Source organism: Sebastes umbrosus, chromosome 18 (assembly GCF_015220745.1).
Source record: "Sebastes umbrosus isolate fSebUmb1 chromosome 18, fSebUmb1.pri, whole genome shotgun sequence".
NCBI lineage: Eukaryota > Metazoa > Chordata > Actinopteri > Perciformes > Sebastidae > Sebastes > Sebastes umbrosus.
The window spans coordinates 773,374-793,373 of NC_051286.1; the positions used below are offsets into that span (position 1 = coordinate 773,374).

Genomic DNA, 20,000 nt, shown 5'->3' on the forward strand with positions numbered 1-20,000 from the left:
ACAAAAAGGAGTAAGGACTGTTTGAACACTGACTCGTCCTGTTACTGAGCTACACGGCTGTTTCATTGGTTCATGCAATTTGTTGATTTTTTCTTTTGTCTCTTTTGTGTTAAATTCTTACGTTGGCTTTAACTTTTTGCTGTTTTGTTTTTAAGTCTTTTATTTGTACTTTTATGTGTGAAATTTATATGGTCGGCGTCTCGGCCAGAACTCCCTCGAAAAAAAGATTTTAAATCTCAACGGGACTATCACGGATAAATACAGGTTAAATAAATAAAATAAAATAAAATAAAATAAAATAAAATAAAATAAAATAAAATAAAATAAAATAAAATAAAATAAAATGAAATAAAATTAAATAAGATAAAATATAAGATAAAATAAAAAAAATATGATAAAATAAAATAAATTAAGATCAAATAAAAAATAAAAAAATAAAAAATAAAAAAATAGAAATAAAAATAATATAGAATAAAATAAAATAAAGGTATGGCTCCAGTTCACCCCAAACATATTGGATGGAGGTTGAGGTCCCTCTGTGCCGGCCAATCAAGTTCTGGGAAAACTATTTCTTTGTGCAAAACACACAGAGGTATCCACATCGTTTTTTGCCATGTAGTGCAGAAGAATTGACAACATGACATATAGAGAGAGAAAGAGATAGAGAGAGAGAGAGAGAGAGAGAGAGAGAGAGAGAGAGAGAGAGAGAGAGAGAGAGAGAGAAAGAGATAGAGAGAGAGATAGAGGAAGAGGGGAAGAGAGGAGACAGGGAAGCAGAGATAGACAAATAGACGGAGATAGTTTTCACTGCTGGAATTAGGGACAGCTGGCCTGTGTGTGTGTGTGTGTGTGTGTGTGTGTGTGTGTGTGTGTGTGTGTGTGTGTGTGTGTGTTGGTATTGCTCGGTTGCGTAACACTCAACTGGGTCCCCCTGTGGCTCCGAGGCTAAAGTGGTCTCTCTCTCTCTCTTTCTCTGTCTCAATTGAAGTCAATGAAGCTTTATCGACGTGCCGTTGTGATGAAAGAGCATCAAACAGGTTAAAGCTCTTAATGGGAGACGATCAATAAATCAATAAAGGCACAACGTTTAACTCCTGGAATATAATTCTAGTTTATATCACAATATTGGATGGATATTAAAAGCAACATGAATGACGTGATTATATTAGCTTATTTCTCAATAGAAACTCTGGAGAGTTATCAGTAGAGCTGCAACCATATTAATCCATTAATCGGTTTATTCGAGTCATTTAAGAAGTCTAAATTCTCTGATTGCAGCTTCATAAATGTGAATGTTTTCTGGTTTCTTTCCTCCTCTGTGTCAGTAAACTGAATATCTTTGAGTTGTAGACAAAACAAGACGTTTGAGGACGTCGTCTTGAGCTTTGGGAAACACTGATCGACATGTTTCACCATCTATAAACCAAACTACTACAAACTAATCTACAGATTCATCCACAGTGGAAATAATGGTTAGTTGCAGCCCTCCCTTTCAGAAGAGTTGATGTTGTTACAGGACAGATTGGTGTGTATTAATGTCCAGTTTAAGTTCAGGTGTTTGTCTCGGTGTCGTGTAGAGAAGCACCTTGTTTTAGGACCACGCTGTGTTTCCCATGGTGCTTTGCAGCAGCAGAAGTCTGCTGTGGAAAGAACACACTTCACATTTTCTCTGCTCCACTTCCAAAGATACTGGTTGTCTATAGCGGTGTGTGTGTGTGTGTGCGTGTGTGTGTGTGTGTGTGTAACACTCCACATGTGGGCACTTGCGTTTCGCCGTCCTCCGTTGTTTGCATGCAAGTGTGTGTACATGTGTGTATATCAATGTGTGTGTGAGTGCTTGTGTGTGTTTGTCAGTTAACCGATGAAATGCTGCTTTCTAACGAGGAGGACTTTAGTTTGATTGGTTTGTAAAATGAATAAGGAGAGACTAGACGACTGTACAGTAGATGACAGGTTGTGGATACAGGTCTTCTAGTCTGCTTGTAGTTTACACTAAACCTCTTGCTAGTTTCATGTATTGCATCTGGGTTGTATCTGGATACTGAAGACAACAAAACACATCATCAATAACTTGTGATTGATTGTTAGATTGATGGAAACAAGGAGAAGGAAAGACAGAATATACTGTAAATCTACACAAATGAAGCTTCACTGGTCAGTCGGCACCTTCGTTCAGTCAACAGCCGTGGTCGGAGGCATTATGTTTTTCGGGTTGTCTGTCTGTCTGTCCGTCCGTCCGGGGAGTTTCTTCAAATTTGGCACAAACGTCCACCTGGACACAAAGATGAACTGATCAGATTTTGGTGGTCAAAGGTCACTGTGACGTCACTAAACACGTCTTTGTCCATAACTCAAGAATTCATCTGCTAATTATGACAATTTGACACTAATGTCCGACAGGATAAAATGATGAAGTGATGAGATTGTGGACAGAGGTGGACGTAAACTGCAACTTGACTGGTTGACGGAGGCGTACATCCGTAGAGGTGGTAATTGTAGTTTTCTTTGGATTTGCACTTGATTTTGAAGTTTCATCGTCTGTAGTCGGCGCTCTTTTCTTTGTTTGTTCCACCACAGTTATGGTCCGTGTCCACCGGCTCCGTGCTTTCCACGCTCCCCATTCATTGTCTATGTAAGCAGCCGCGCAATGCATTCTGGTAGCGTGGCGTTGCGATTCGAGAGACTAGGCGTCACGACGCCCGCTCCTCATTTGCATAAAGTTAAGGGCTCGTCTACTTTATGTAAATCACGGCGTCCGACGCGTCTCGCCGCCTCTCCAAACTCACGAGGATCTTTTAAAATAAACGTTGTTGATCCAAAATAAAGACAGATTCATCAACATGGATTATTTCTCGCATCAAACGTTTTCAGAAACACATTCCAGTGAACTATTTACGTGAAATAAGAGAAGAAAGTTTCCAAACGAGCCTCCAGACTGGTTCCGGTTTGAAAGCTGGGAGCAGCAGCCAACGGCGGGAAAGCGTTCGTCCAATCAGGAGCCGAGTGCCTTGTTTCTAGGGACAGCACACCAAGCGTCCAATGCTGGGAAGCGTCGCGTCCCCTCGCGATAAAAAACGCCTCTGTGGACACGTACCGTAACGGTTTACTCCCAACGCTAGCAGAACCCAGAAAAACCAGAACACCACTTCACACACAAGTGAGTTGAGGAGTGAGTCAGTTGCGTTAGCTGCGCCTACCCTCTCTGGCGGACCAACCACTACTAGGTGATGGAAAACGCGTCACTAACTGAGCGCCGCTTGTGATTTTTCCCGGGAATGTCGCCACAGACTCCCAGTTCATTATACTGGAAATGCGACGGCGTTCATCAGCGGACCATAAGATCAATCACCATTGAGATACCCTCAACCGGCGATAGACATTTATTTCTGACTTTAAATAACAGTTTGTGGGTTGGTTGGTGATGGGTTGGTGACATCGTGTCGTGTCACTGGGAGCAACTGAAAGCGATGTTTGGGATCGGGTCGAGCAACAACCAGACTGAATCAGGCTTACGGCGGGAGGATGGAGGGGAGACGGAAAAAAGACCTGGAAATGCTGACAGAAAGGCATTTAAGAGAGAAACAGATGGAGAAAGACGGAAAAAATAGGAAAAAGTAAAAGAAAGCAGTGAAGAAGAGTTCGGCCAGAAGAAAAGGAAGACATGGAGGATGAGAGATTGAGAATAAAAGAGTCAAAGAAAGGAGAGAGTAAAGGCGGAGACAGAAATAAAACACTTTTTGGAAGACAGAAAATAAAACGGCAGAGAGACAAAGACGGAGACGGAGCCCGGCTGGGGACGAGGATGAGACGCTTCTAGCCATATTTAATCATCAAATATTAATGCAGTAAAGATGGAATACAGGAAATTAATATTCCCCATTAACAAAGAAGGAGAGCCAAGTAGGGGCTTGTAACGGCTGCCGAAGACAAACGGCCTCCATTCAGCGCTCTGATGACGGGATCCAAATCAGGTTACGCTCCACATCCTCCATCTGAACCTGAACGCCACACATCACCCACATCTTCCCCTTTTTCCTCTCGCAGGTTTTGTTTAAAGTCATAAAGCATCACTTCCTACTTTCTGTTTCAGTATGAGACAGTCAGGACGGAGACGTTTTCTATGGATGAAGTCTGAATGCTGCTTTCATTGTTACTGCAGTTTAACTTGTATCTGTTTCTCTTCCTCGGTTTACTCCAGACACAGAATGGTTAATGTTAGGATAGGTCATCAGGCATTGAGTCGGGTTACCTTCTAGTAAAGACCCCGATGGTGCTTTTCATTACGCTAACGTGTCTCCTCGCTTCCCTCACTCACGACGACGGAGGAGCCGAAGCTGCAAAACCACAAATCCTCAGTCTTAAGTGATGTCACTTACTTATGATATGCTTCATAACGGTGTGCCACATGTGGAGGTGCGGCATTATTGATTCACTTATGTATCGCGATATTTATGATTTTGAAATTGATTTTGGATTCTTTAACGCCATAATTTATATATCTGCTTCATCTGAGTCTATGTGGAGGTAGAAGGAAGTCACCGCTTTTATTGTGGTAGTCTGAGTAACGTGACGTCATATCCGTTCTGTATCCGTCAACCAAAACAAACCTCAGAGAGTGTAAAACGTTGGAGGGTCGTCGTGGATACGACCTGCACCCTCCCATGTTAAATCCAGCGTGGTAAACACTACACATCCAGTAAAGGATGGAAACACTTTGGGTTAGCAGAGCTAGACAGAGCAGAGCTAAAGCTGCATGCTAACTTCTAAAAAATGGCCAAAATATGTCTGAAAATAAGTTCGAACAAAAGCTAAAAAAATCAGAAAAAAGCCAAAATATGTCTGAATAAAAGTCTGAAATATGTGCAAAACAAAGTCAGAAAAATGTCTGAAAAAAAAGTGCAAAAAAGTTAGCAGGAAACGTTATGGTATGGCGGTAACGTGGCGGTCAAGCCGGCCGTCGCTCTCGTCTCCGTGGTCAGAATATAAAATCACAATACTTTAAAATCACGATACATATCCAATCAGCACCCAGGTATTGTGATAGTATTGAATCGGGAGCTAGGTGAACTGTCCCAGTCCTGATGTTGAGGCCTTATGGGAGTTAAAATGAGGATGTGTTCAGGTGACAGTTGATGTCTCTCCTTCCTTCCTTCCTTCCTTCTCTCTCTCTCTCTCTCTCTCTCTCTCCGTCGTCGTGCTGAGCGATCCTAACAAGGCGGATTATATATTTTCAGACTGAGAGCAATCCAGATATGATCAAGTATTTATGTAAGCCGCACTCTCACGGCTCAGATACATCCAGAGCTCTCGACTCAACAGCTGTTTCATAACCAGCAGCCTCTACTCCCAGTGTGTGTGTGTGTGTGTGTGTGTGTGTGTGTGTGTGTGTGTGTGTGTGTGTGTGTGCGTGCGTTTGTGTGTGTGTGGACGTTTACGACATAGTCAACAATAAAGTTCTGAATTATAAATGTCCAGTTAATGCTGAGGAGACGTCTAACTGTCCTCGTTAGGACAACCACATGTTGTCTCTCTATTTTAAAACCATTCTAATTAAATTATAAGTGATAATAATATGAACTTTAAAGGTTTAAAGGTAAAAACATGCATTATACTAGAATATTAATAGACGGCAGGCTGCACATGTACATAATTCATAGTTGTGTGTGTGTGTTAATACATAATACATAGTATATACATCAGTGTTAAACCAGGCGCAGGCTGCACAGTGCTGAGGTCTGCAAATATACTGCATTACATATACTGTACACACACACACACACACACACACACACAGTATATCAACGCTGACCTGAGTGTGGCCCGCTGTGAATGCATGAATATATGATTCGTATGAAATTCATATAAAATGCATTGATGTTTAGTATTCTCAGTGCACAACAGGACGCAGGGGACACAGGGACGCCCGGTCCAACCCTGTCTCCTACTAAAATAATCGGGCTACAAGCAGCGTCTGAAATTAGCACCCGCCACCCGCCGTCCGCCACATGTGGCTAAATTGAAAATCATCAGGATATCCGCCACCCTCTAAATGTGTGTGTGTCCATGACTGTGTGTTTTGTGCATGCATTATATGCATATGTGTGTATCAAACACACTCAAGGACTGATATGACCCAGTGCCTCTGGTTTCACAGTCTTCTACTGACCTACAGGTGGTGCTAATGTGCCAAGAACACACAGTAATACAGCAACACAGGCAGAGAAGAGGAAGAAGACTGTGAGATAGTAAACATGGAGGACAACAATGTAGGATTCAAACATGTTCTCTAAAATGATCTGTTTTATGAGGAAGGAAATGTGTTAAACGTTTTCAGCATGTTAACATCAAGGACACACACACAATGCATTCTGGGGAGTAACAGTGAATTAACTAGAACTTAAAGGGACTAGTTGTAACTTTCATGTCTTGTCAACAGCGACACCTGTGGCCGTGAAATCAATGAAAGTCAGCGTCGGGCTCGCGCTTGCTCGCTCTAAATATACCTGAACGAGCATCGCTCAACACAGTGAGGCGACCACACGTCAGCTAAAAGCACAATATCACTCTATATTTCAGCTGCTTGGCAGTAATGTAGCTGACCAGACCAAGGTCTCTCCATGAATCAATGCTGATCCTAGTGTTGGCTTTTCCTGCATCAGTGCAGGCTGAGGCAGCGGGGCTTTGCAGCTTGTCTCCCTGCTCTCTCCGCCCGCAGCCGGAGAGAGCAGGGAGACACCGGCACCCGGTCGGTAACGAGACGATAACGTTTCTCTCTGCGGAGCCCCGTCACTTCACAAGACACGGGAAACCTCTGTTGGTCTGGAGGAGCTTGCAGCAGTTATTTCTGCACAAACGTCCACTGAACATTCACTAGATATTCTCAGAGCTAAACTAACTCTTCTGCAGTGTGGAGTGAGCAGCATGCACGTGAGAGGTGGAGCGAGCTGAGCGAGAACGCGCGCTGTCTGAGTGAAGGAGAGCAGGCAGAGGAGGAGAGGCAGCGGCTACATATGCGAGCGCGCGTGTGTCCCGACCCAGTACATTTTACGCTTAGAAAGTTACAAACAGTCCCTTTAACTCCTGATCCAGGATTCAGGTGCACCTCAGTTTTAAATCCGGTTTGACTCCAGGTCTGTTTGATTGGACTCAACAGGATTGAAGATGAGCAACACCTGCTCCGTCTCCATCACTGTGTCCGATGTGGCTTGATGGTGTTGATGGTGTTTGTAGATACTTTAAGGCTGTTGCATCGTGGCTAGCAGGGAGCAGACTGTCTCCTCTGATTTTCTCTGTCCTATGAATGCTCTTTGATCCAGGATACATCCCGTTCAGTGTGTGAGCAGCAGGACTGTGGCGTGTTGTCGGATGGACTCGGCTCTTTGTTTTCTGTAAATGAAACAGTGACATTGAGGTTAAAGTGCTGCTTCCAGCTTTATTCTGAAGGAGTTTACATCCGTTAGTTATAGAGGACAGACAGTTAGTGCACGTTTGTTTGGTGTCAGACGGTGACAGACAGCTGGTATCTTCCCTGGTGATGCTCTACCAGACTCACTTCCTGTTTTGTTTCCTTTTTACCTTCAGTCTTCAGCAGGTGAAGCGCTGACGTCATGTGACTGAGGTCATGTGACTGATTTGAACAATATCAATAACAATATGGCTGTTAAAAACTCCTTTTAGAATCCTTATCCCACTACTTTAAATTGATATATATACACAGTAAACCACTGTTATTAAAACGTAGGTCTGTTCAGCTTCATGTGGAAATCACAAGTTTCATCACGATACAATATTATATATTATATTGATTCTTTGAACAACGATGCGATATTTGCTGATAAAACAATGTCTGCCACGATATGATTTTGATTTGATTAAATTCAGGGGCCTGCGATCAATATAAGCCGATATCATATGACTATTTAACACACAGTCAGTCCCCATTTATATAAACCCACAAATAGAAACTAAAACATGATGTGACATGATTTTATTAGCGTGGGAAGGAGGTGCACTTGGATGGAACTGGTGACACAGACGTGCCGTGGGATTTCAAAATTGCGACATATCTTAAAATCCAACTAAATAACTATGACTAAGTAATGTTTAAAGAATAAAAAGCTGCTTAAATGTGAATATTTTCTGGTTTCTTTCCTCCTCTGTGACGGTAAACTGAATATCTTTGAGTTGAAGACGTCATCTCGGCTTTAGGAAACACTGATCCCCATTTTTCACCATTTTCTGACATTTTATAGACAAAACAACTAATTGAGAAAATAATCGCCAGATTAATCAACAATGAAAATAATCATTAGTTGCAGCCCTAATTGGATCGTTGATCAGTTAATTGATATATCGATCAGATCAATGTGTCATATAAACAGGTCCTTTTGGGGTTTGTTTTGCTCGTCATGGTTAGAAATGTTCATTAAGATCTCTGGCATTTATCATTTATTCATGTGCTTATTTATCTGTGTATATATATATACACATATATATATATACATATATATATATGTGTATATATATGTATGTGTGTGTATTTATGTGTTAAAAATACACTATAATATCTATAGTATATCTGTTATACAGACACATTTGACTCCTTTTACTGAATCAAACTTTTCTCAATGCACGTGTGCATGAAAGTTTGCTTCTCATATGTGTTCTGCACATACAGTATGTCTACATACAGTGTAAGTGCATGTGTGTGTGTGTGTGTGTGTGTGTGTGTGCAAGTGCGTCCTTGCAAAAGTGCCATATGTGTTGGCCCGGCGCCTCCCCCCCAGCCGTGGCCCCTCCATCTATTTCTGGCTCTGCGTCACGCCTGGGCTTTACTCCTGTGGCAAGAGGAGTGTTTTCTCTAGGGCTCCCCACTCTGCTGTACACACACACACACACACACACACACACTCACGCACACACACCACACACACACACACACTCACACACACACATGCCTGCCTGCTGAACGAGTGAGCACGCTCAGATGTAAACACACAGAGTGACGGACGGACCGGAGAACGGATGGATGGATGGATGGATGGAAGGAAGGGTGCTGACCAACTGGACGTAATGGGAGTTTAAACTTGGAGAGCTCAAGTGTGTGTGAGTGTGTGTGTGACACACAGAGAAGTGTGTGAGAGGGTCGGCCGGTCGGTGTGTCTGTTACCGTGGCGATGGAAGGAGGGAGTGTGAACACAGAGGAATGCTTTCGGTGATAGAGAGGGAGAGCCGGCCAGGTTGGTTTACAGTCTATCTATCTATCTATCTATCTATCTATCTATCTGTCTGTCTATCTATCTATCTATCTATCTATCTGTCTGTCTATCTATCTATCTATCTATCTATCTATCTATCTATCTATCCGTCTATCTCTATCTTTAGTCTTCTTTTCTTTTCATTCTTTGCGATGTTTTCTTTTTCTAAGTCTGTTAACGGGGTGCTTTCCTGTCTGTGTGTTTATGTGTGTGTGTGTGTGTGTGTGTGTGTGTGTGGGTGCGTCTGGGTGTGTTTGTGTCTGTTGCAACCAAGCGGGGGGGATGTCCTCGTCCGCCGTTGTCGTGGCGATGCAGCAGCCGTGAATGACAGCGTGTGGTAATCGTATGTGTGACATAAAGCTACTTCATCAGAGACGCATCTTTCTCTCTGTCTGCTTATCTCTCTATTAGAGCTGTCAATCAATTACAATAGTTTAAAACATTGATTTCAGTTCATATTGTTTCTGACATGGAGCATATTCCTGTTTTATATTTGTGTTGAAACTGGAGAACGTTTCTACATTAAAACATCTCAAACAAAAAACTCTGAAGCTAAAAAACAAACGAGCGATAGAAAAACTGAAGCCAAAGAAATCGGCCTTTCAAGATTTTTTGTGAAATCAAACCCACATATTTCTTTAAATAAATACATCACTGGAACACAGACAGAAAAAAACATGCTGGCAAACATCCTGGTTTGTGTTAAAATAATAACATCCAGGGCTGCCGGTCGATTCCTGATCAAATTGCCACATTTGTTTATCTGTTCTAAATGAACCTTAAAGGGAGATCAGTATTCAATCCTCTTATCAACATGGGAGTGGACAGATATGCTGCTTTATGCTAAATGTATGCTATATATTTATTATTAAACCCTCACAGGTACTGCATTTAGCATCAAAATATGACAGTTTTTCCTCGCCAAAATGTAGTTTTAGTAAGTTTGGAGCGTTATTTTAACCTCCTTCATGACCAGCTAGTCTGACATGGTTTGGTACCGATGGATTCCAACAAAGTATATTTAATATTCTACCATATTTATTTATCAATCTGTAATCAAAAACAGAGAGCAACTGATTTTTCTGAGGAGTTGGAACTTCTTCTTTCTTGCGTACCATTCCCAAAAACTTCAGTAAGTAAATAGTGCAGCTTGCATGAAACCAGAGAGATGAAAGCACGAGCTGTTGATTGTAAAGCTCACTGCTGTGAGTGATAATTGAAGTCATCTCAGGCGAGCTTATCAATATTTAGTTTTAATTCAGATCCTCCCTCCTCCATCTTCTAAACAGCTGGACTGTCACAGTTTAGAGAGACTTAGTAAAAGCTTATTGCACCTATCATCAATAATAAACATTATAAATGTCATTTTAAAGTTACACAGTATGATCATATCTGTGTATAAACAATAACATGAACTGCCGTCTTTGTGCCTCATCTAGATGATGTTGTTGTTGAGTGTTGATGGAAGCAGCTACAGTGTTAACGGAGCCTCGCTCTGATCCATCCAGACTCCATTCAGAAAACAAGCATTTTAACAGCTGTTTGCTTGTCGTCCTGCAGACAGGACCTGACAAAGCATCAATTCAGACTTTTTACAATAAAACGTCATGATGTAGTTATTTCGGCTTCACTTTGATCCGTTTATTACAATTAGTTTACAGCAACATCTTCTCTTTATTGGGTTTGATACCGCCGTGTGTCATCCATCTCTCTATCTCTACCGTCTCCCAGGTCGCTGTTGTTAACGGACACACTGGACAGCTGACTGTCCTCACACGGCGGTGTCAGTTCCCTCCATTAACCGAGGGGTGCCACCGCAAACACACACACACACACCACAACACACACACACACACAGCCTTGAGAACAGGGATTTACTGATTTACAAGAAAACAGGATGAACTGTGTGTGATTGTATTTATGTTTTATGTCCTCGCTGCTACTACTGCTGCTGGGACCTCCCTATAACAAGTTACTCTAGGACACACACACACACACACACACACGCATACACACACACACACACACACACACACACCACACACACACACACCACACACACACACACACACACACACAGCCATTTGTCTGTCAGAGCAAAAGAAGTGTGATAACAGCGACCTTGAGAGCGATTCCTTGTCTTCTTTTTCTCCCTACTCTCTTCTGTCTTTGAGCCACTTGTTTCTTTTATTTACGTCCTAGTTTCTCTCGTTATATTCTACGTTAACCTTTTCGTCTGTTTCTACTTTTCCATTTTTAGTCTTTTCACTTTGCATCTCTCTAGTCTCTACTCTTTTATCCAGTTTCTTTCCTCGTATCCTACCTTCATCCCTGGCCCTGTTCAGGCCTGTTCAACATGCTCTAAGCACTAGGCTCTCAGGACATCTGTTTAAGTTTGTCTGCATTTTAACCGATTAACGAATGTCAACGGAATGTCAGTAGTAATTTCCTACACATTCCTGAATTTGGGTACATGTTTATTAACATCAAAATAAAAGGTTATTGTACCGGCCGGTCCCCGGTGGTCTCCACGCCACCGGCACCACCGCCTTTGCCAGGAAACAGCAGCGTACAGAGCTTCAGAGAGCCAGGGAGGAGAGAGAGAGAGCCGGTATCAGCTTTGTGCAAAGCAGTGGAACAAAACAGCGATAATAACACACTTCCCGTACCTCGTCTGATAGTCTGTAGATGATGTAGCCTATAGATCAGATAGAGTTTAATAAAACACAGACAGAATACAGAAGAGCACAGAGGCCGTTCCATGCAGACAAGCGCTCGCGTCTACCTGTCTGTTCACCTGAGGACACAGAGATCCGCTGATCCCAGCAGGACGTCAGTACAGTAGGCGGTCTTTAGTGTGGCCCAGACCACCTCTGAATGTGGTCTGAGGGATCCGGTCTCAATGTGTCTTGAGTGTGTTCACACCTGAGCTGTCCACTTGTGATCCGATCTCTGAGGGTGCACGTTAGTACCAGGTCTGAGCAGGGCCTCTGGAAACAGTGTCGGTGGTTTGACCTCTGACCTACTTTTATTTTGAAATTCATCCTTTCATTTGGTGCCGTTAAATCCTGATTAATACGCTCATTAACTTTGACTTTTAAACTATCAAAATAGTTTCTTATTTTAATATAATATGCACATCCCATAATAGTTCCTGTGAGGATCTAGTGACAGAGAGCAGAGAGAGAAACAGACTTAGTGGAAAAGATGCAGCCGTCTGTCTCAGACCGTTCAGGAGATGGAAAGACAATAAAGTGACAGACTAGACGCCGACATACGATGGCAGCTAGAAGACAGACAGACAGACAGACAGACAGACAGACAGTCAAACAAGACAAGCTGACATAAACACAAAAAGACAGACAGGTAAACAGATAGAAAAAGGACAAAAAGCAGACAGGAAGACAGACAGACACATGGAAACATAACAGACAGACATGCAGGCAAATAGTGAGGCTATAAAACTGTCATAAAAATACATGTCTGACAGAGAGACAGAGAGACAGAGAGAGAGACAGAGAGAGAGACAGACAGAGAGACAGACAGAGAGACAGACAGAGAGACAGACAGAGAGACAGACAGACAGACAGAGAGACAGAGAGACAGACAGAGAGACAGACAGAGAGACAGAGAGAGAGACAGACAGACAGAGAGACAGACGTACAGTCGTTCCCTCCAGTCCTCCTAGAGAGAAGCGTAGGAAGTCGTGTCGGTCCGCCAAGTGTGTTAAAACCATTTTTCCATTCACAAATTCTCAGACAGTGAAGTGTGCTGCTTTCTGCCCTGGTATGTGCACGTGTGTGTGTGTGTGTGTGTGTGTGTGTGTGTGTGTGTGTGTACGTGCATGCGGCGTGCGATGCTCTGGAGTCGGGTGAGTAGGCGATGCTGTGTCTGAGGCCACAGTTGATCGCTTCACCTCAGCAACGATAACGCCGTTCAGTTAATGAGACTCTGAGGACGAGCCTGAAGACGCCGTTAGCTCCAGATATCAGTGAAACGTCTGGATCAGCTAACAGCTAACAGCTATGGTGCTCTGCTGCTGATGAAACCAAGACAACGCTCATTTATCCTCGTTAACATCCTTCCAGAGTACTGTTCTATAGACGGGGTGTTTTTCCCTGCTTCCAGGCAGTTTATTTGCGTGCGGTATGAAAATGATCCTGTAATCCATCACAGTGAACACTACCTGCTTTCAGCCTTCTGATGCTGTCTGGCAGCTGCTTCTCAGGAAAACGTCCTGGGCTGCACAGGAAGTGCCCGTGTTGGACTGTTTTGAATAAACACACCAGAGACGAGGTGGTGGTTAGCATGCAGCCGCAGCGGACAGCAGTTAGCAACGTGGATGACAGGTGAAAGGATGAAAGGATGAAAGGATGTAAGGATAGTTTACCAGGAAACAAATGGTGACTAATGGTCCACTTTAAAGCTGGACGATATAACGTTATCACCATATGTTTTTTTATATTGATTGATATTGATAATTATCATGATATATATTTAATCTGGCTGTTCTCATAAACCGTATACAAACATACCTATACCTATACATACCTACGAAAAGACTGACTTAATGGATGTATAACAAACCGTTGCTACGTATAGCAGACCGTTGCTACGTATAACAGACCGTTGCTATGTATAACAGACCGTTGCTATGGGCGCAGCTCTGATGTCAGACTCTGGAGGACCGTTTTCGTGTCGAATGATTGATTTCTTCAGTTAGTAGCCGTGTAATAAACGTGATAATGTTCAGCTAGCGGTTCATTGTTGTGAATAACCCCTTCAGGGCGATGCTTGGCCTCGGGGTGCCGCATCGCCATGTCGGGGTTTATTTTAACATCAACGACCGGCGTTGAGGTTGATTACTTGATTTCCTTTGGGAAAAGGGAGACTATATTAATAATGAACGCTACAGACCGTCAGCAGACTCAACAGAGAGTTAAATAAAGTAACACTACATATAATGACTCTGTTAAAATAAGATTCATTTAAGGGTTTTAAGTTGCTCGTAAACTTTATTTCTGTCTTTTTCTTCGCATTCCTTCTCTCTGACATCTATCTGTCTGTCAGCTGACCTACATTAGTGGGTGTGTGTGTGTGTGTGCGTGTGTGTGTGTGTAGTAACTTAACCACAAAACTCATGTTACCAAACACAACCCAACTTCCTCTTCGTATCCTTAACACTCAACCACACACACACACACACACACGCACATAGAAACACACACACGCTCAGGCAGGACAGGTGGCTGCATCACCTTGACGTCCAGTTTTACGACACACACCACATTCATCTCTCTCTGCAGGTATAAGCCCCTCACACCTTCTGTGCTGCTCACGTTGCCAGGACCACACACACACACACACACACACACACACACACGCACGCAGCAGGTAGTGGCAGCATATCATAGCCTCTGGTCGGCCTGGCAAACAGAGCTTCATGATGGAGGGATGATCGGAGAGAGAGAGGGATGGACAGATGGAGGCAGACAGGGTTAAAATAAAAAGATAGGATGGAAGTAAGGAGGGATACAGATGGATGGAGGGAGGGATGGAATGATGAGAAAAAGGATGGAGGGGTTGAGAGGAACATGGAGGTAGAGATGACGGATGCTGAAGGGCAGATGGAGGGAGGAGGAGATGTAGATGATGGAGCTTCAGGCTCAGAGTGGGGGAGTGATGGGGGAGTTAGAGAGGCACGGAGGGACAACACCATCTCACTACCATCTCGTTAAATACCGACGCTTGGTCAGTGTTGCTACGCTTCAAACTATTTCGGTACATTTTATCCCAATATAAGGTTATTGTACCGGCGGTCCCCGGAGACTTCCGCGCCGCCGACACAGCCGCCTTTGCTAGGAAACAGGTCATGAACAGCGGTCTCCTGGGTGAAAAGTCCTGTGTTTGTTTGACCCGACCATCCTCAAGTGGTGGGGGGGAAACACTAGATTTTGGCCAGGAAAAACTGGCATGGCATTTTCAAAGGTTGTCCCTTGACCTCTGACCCTCTGACCTCTGACCTCCAGATATGTGAATGAAAACTTTGAGTGAAAACTGTGTCTTATTTAGATAAAAGAGATGTTGACAAACTGAATCATTTGCACTGGAAAATGGTAATTAAATCACAATCTAATCGCAATACTCTACCTCTCTCTCTCTCTCTCTCTCTCTCTCTCTCTCTCTTCTCTCTCTCTCTCTCTCTCTCTCTCTCTCTCTCTCTCTTTATACGTCAGCTGCTCTGAGCGTCTGATAATAACGTAGACGGGTTTACAGTGGAGTCAGATGAAAGCCCGGTGTGTCTCATACAGATGTTAAAGGACGCCTCGGTGCGTCGGTATCAGAGGAGTTGGGAGGGATGATGAGGAGTGAAGAAAGGGAGAGAAGGAGTGATGAAGGGAGAATATGGAGAGGTGAAAGACAGAGAGAGAGTGATACAGCAGAAAGGGGTTATGGGACTGATAGAAGTGATGGAGGAAGAGTGGCAGAGAAAAAAGGGATGATAAGGTCGTATGAGGAGGACAAGAGGAAGGATAGAAAGATGGAAAAGGGGGAGACGGAAAGAGGAAGAATGATGAGTGATGGAGGGAGGACGAGAGAAATGTTGCTCTTTGCAGTAAAATATTTTCTTGTCTTCCTTCTCATGCTTTCCACATCCTCCTCCTCCTCCCGTCGCTGTCGTCCTTTCTCTCATCACTCGTCATCCCTCGCTGCCTCCGTCCTTGTCCTCACCTCACCTCCTCTACTCATACCTCCTCTTCTCTCCTTCTTCTTCTCCTCCTCCCGTTATTTAATTTATTCTATCTGTTCTTCCTGTCCTCTCTTTGCCCCTTTATTCATCTTCTCTTCTTCTAATTTACTGTCATCTTCTAACCCTTTCTACTCATTTCCTTTCCTCTTGTTTTCCTCTTCTCTCTCCTTTACTTTCTTCTATTTTTTCATACACATGGATTGTCTCTCTTCCTCTCCAATAATCTCCACTCCTCTTCCCATCATCACTCTCCGTCCTCTTTTCACCAAACATCAACCAGATGTTTTAAACGCCAGAATGGATCTATCTGCTTCATCTGAGTCTATGTGGAGCTAGAAGGAAGTCAGCGCTTTTATTGTTGTAGTCTGAGTAACGTGACGTCATATCCGTTCCGTATCCGTCAACCAAAACAAACCTCAGAGAGTGTAAAACTGTTGGAGGGTCGTCGTGGATACGGACCTGCACCCTCCCATGTTAAATCCAGCGTGGTAAACACTACACATCCAGTAAATGATGGAAAACACTTTGGGTTTCACATATTGACAGGAAAAAGCAGAGCTACACAGAGCAGAGCTAAAGCTGCATGCTAACTTCTAAAAAAAAAATGGCCAAAATATGTCAGAAAATAAGTCAGAACAAAATATGAAATATGTTCCAAAAAAAAAGAAAAAAAAAAGGTCGAAATATGTCCGAAAAAAGACGGAAAAAATGCCAAAGTATGTCTGAAATATGGCCAACAAACGTCCAAAAAAGGCCGATATATGTCTGAAAAAAGTCTGAAAAATGTCCAAAAAAAGGCAGGAAAAATGCCTGCAAAATATCTGAAAAAAAAAGTGCTAAAAAGTTAGCAAGAAACGTTATAGTATTGAGGTAACGTTATGGTATGGAGGTAACATTATGGTATGGAGGTAACGTTATGGTATGGTGGTAACGTTATGGTATGGAGGTAACGTTATGGTATGGAGGTAACGTTATGGTATTGAGGTAACGTTATGGTATTGAGGTAACGTTATGGTATGGGAGGTAACGTTATGGTATGGTGGTAACGTGGTGGTGGAGCCGGCCCGTCGCTCTCGTCTCCGTGGTCAAATGGACCGACGCTACGACACCCAGATACTGACATTTATGTTAAATACATTCAAATGGCCCATTAAGGTGTTAACAAAGGGAACTGTATCTACAAAATACATCTATGGAAATCAGATTGATGGATTATATTCACCAGAAGTATAAACATTATAAATTAAAAAGATAAATCCACTAATCTGTGAGGGAAATGTCTTTATGTTTTGATTTCTGGGTTGCTGGATAATAAATGTAATCAATAATTCCTGCCAGTGATCCTGATATATTTGACTTCAGGACGTCTCTGACTACATACATGCTGAAAATCAAACATTCTACTGGATTCATTTAGAGATTTATAGAAGTTAAAGTCAATAGAAGTGGATGATTCATCTGGTTCCCTTCATGGTCTAGAGGTAAAGAAGTTAACAACAATCACAACATCGAATCGCAATACTTAAAAATCGCAATACATATCGAGTCGGCATCCAAGTATGGTGATAGTATTGAATCAGGAGATGGGTGAATCGTCCCGGCCCTAATAATAATGACCTCTAACTTGCCAGCTCCATGTTAGAAAAAGGTCCGACTGCCTCGCCGTCAAACGAAAGAAAAACGATAAAGAGGCCCGGCGCTGTGAAGACATGGAAACTTAACTGTTTTTCTCTCTGCCAAACTTTCCCTGTCTCTCATCGTTCTTCCCAGAGGTGTAAAAGTAAGTGTGTGTGTGTGTGTGAGGCTGGAATGTGGAGGCTCGTAAGTCACCTCTGATTTTCCACTCCCGCTGGGACACATCCCATTATCAGTTTTATATGAAAGTAGGAAATTCCTCTGTGGTCTGTGTGTGTGTGTGTGTGTGTGTGTGTGTGTGTGTGTGTGTGTGTGTGTAGGTGTGTGTGTGTGCGTGTGTGTGTGTGTGTGTGTGTAGGTGTTTTTTTTGGCAGGGGGGGGTTGCGTGGGAAGGGGGGGGGGGGGTGTTCTGGCTCCATAATGAGCAGCTTAACAGTGGAATAAAAACTGGGCATTTTCCTTCCCCTCTCCTCTACAGCGCCGTTACTTCCATAAAATACCAAAATCCATCTTCAGTCAGTCTTGAATATTTATATTATTTATGAAGTACTGACATAAAAAAGCTGCTTGCCAATTTTATTCATCCAGAATTTGTCGATGGTTTCCCATAGAACCCATTTTCATTCACACATCTGGAGGTCAGAGGTCAAGGGACCCCTTTGAAAATGGACATGACAGTTTTCCATCTTCAAAATGTAGTGTAAGTTTGGAGCGTTATTTAACCTCCTTCATGACCAGCTAGTCTGACATGGTTGGTACCGATGGATTCATCAGGTTCTGTAGTTTACTATGATACCAGGATCTTCACTCTATCTTTAAAACTGAGCCCGCTACAACCTCAGAAAGATCGATTGTGTTAATGCATTAAAGAAATTAGTGGCGTTAAAAGGAGTTTGAGTTCACGCGGTATTATAAACGTTAAAATATGAGTGATGTTTTAATACAAGCAACAAACTACAGTTTCGTTTACAGTTTTGGACTGACGGATGTTATACAGACGTGATCTGAACGTCTTTCCTGACGTCACATGTTTGCTGGGTTTAAATGGAAAGGTGGATGCTGCTGAAGTCTTGTTGATTGGTTATGGTTTTGTGTAAATAGGTGGTTTGTTAGTTACTTGACTGTTTGGTTGGATGGTCAAAGAGCCACAGATGGTTTTTTGTTCATCAGTCCCAGTTGTTACTAAATAATAATGAATGTGCTGCTGAGGAGATGTAAAGGTAATATGGTTAGTTGTGATGTGTTTTGGTTTTTTGATGTGTCTTACTTGTCTGTTTGATAATGGTAACAGTAACAGAATGTCTATTGGATGTGTACTTTTTCTCAAATAGAGCTGCCGATGGATGCAAAATGAATTTCAGTGCAAACTGATGATAAAGTTGTGTTGCATCGTATAAGAATCTGTTTATTGGTTGGATGGACAGTTTAGGTGATTAAGTGAATGCATGATTTGAAGCTTGTGAAGTTTAGTTGGGATGTTTATTAGTTTGATATTCGCTTACTGGACAGATGTTTGCAATTATAGTTTTATAGGATCTATAGGTGCTTGATCGGTCGGTAGGCTGAAAGAATGACTTGTTTGAACAATGAAGGATTTGGATGGTTAAAGGTTCTGAGGATATTCTGAATGTTGGTTCTTCAGTTTTAGATATGAATCAAGTGATTTATGGGATATAAACCAAAGTTCCCAGCCAAATAGTGTGTTTGAGACCTCTTGCTCGTCATTTGATCGGTGAAACTGAGGAACACTTGTGTGTGTGAGCTTCTAAAGGTCCTGTAACAATTAGCGTGATAAGGATGAGTTGTTTTGAACAGTGAGTGGATTCATTAGCGTGTCAGACGTCGCATTAGCTGCTTTGGATTTCTTGTTCTATGAGAGATCTATGGAGGTTGTTTTGCACGGTCGCCTGGTTGGTTGATTGTTTTAATATTAGAAAACTGGAACACAGCTGGAAAGAATCGAGTGATGAGAAGCAGGACTGGGATACAAATAGTTGAAGAGACGGGTTCACCGGGAGATAGAGGAGGAAAAACAGGAGAATAGGGAAGAGATGAGAATAGAATCCAAATCTGTCCTCATCCGGCTGGACCGGCCATTTCACTTCCCAGTCTGCCATGAATGGAAAATCAACAGAGGAATATTCCACACCTCTTTGTCTCATCTCTACCTTGATCTTTCCATCCTCCACTTTGGACAGAAGATAGGAAAAGAAGTTTGCGATCAGCAGGATTTAATGCTTTGCTCTCAGAAAGTCACGTTGTTTTTGACGTTGTGTATTGGCGAGCACGCGGCGAGGACTACCAGGAAAGATGGAAGCCTTTATCTGCCAGCCTACGGTGGTTAACAGACTCCAAAA

General features: G+C 42.7%; 1 protein-coding gene across 8 annotated transcripts in view; it reads left to right on the forward strand.

Annotated features, from left to right (window-relative positions):
- The window catches only part of hivep2a (HIVEP zinc finger 2a), a 140,028-nt gene that overhangs the window by 35,532 nt on the left and 84,496 nt on the right, over positions 1 to 20,000 (forward strand). For 2 of the 8 annotated variants that reach the window (XM_037751151.1, XM_037751156.1), the window contains exon 1: positions 8,818 to 9,239. The exons of the other annotated variants lie outside the window; for them this stretch is intronic. The gene's annotated coding sequence lies outside the window, so the exon portion shown is untranslated. Of the gene's footprint in view, positions 1 to 8,817; positions 9,240 to 20,000 lie in introns of those variants that run through there. 8 annotated transcript variants of the gene reach the window in all.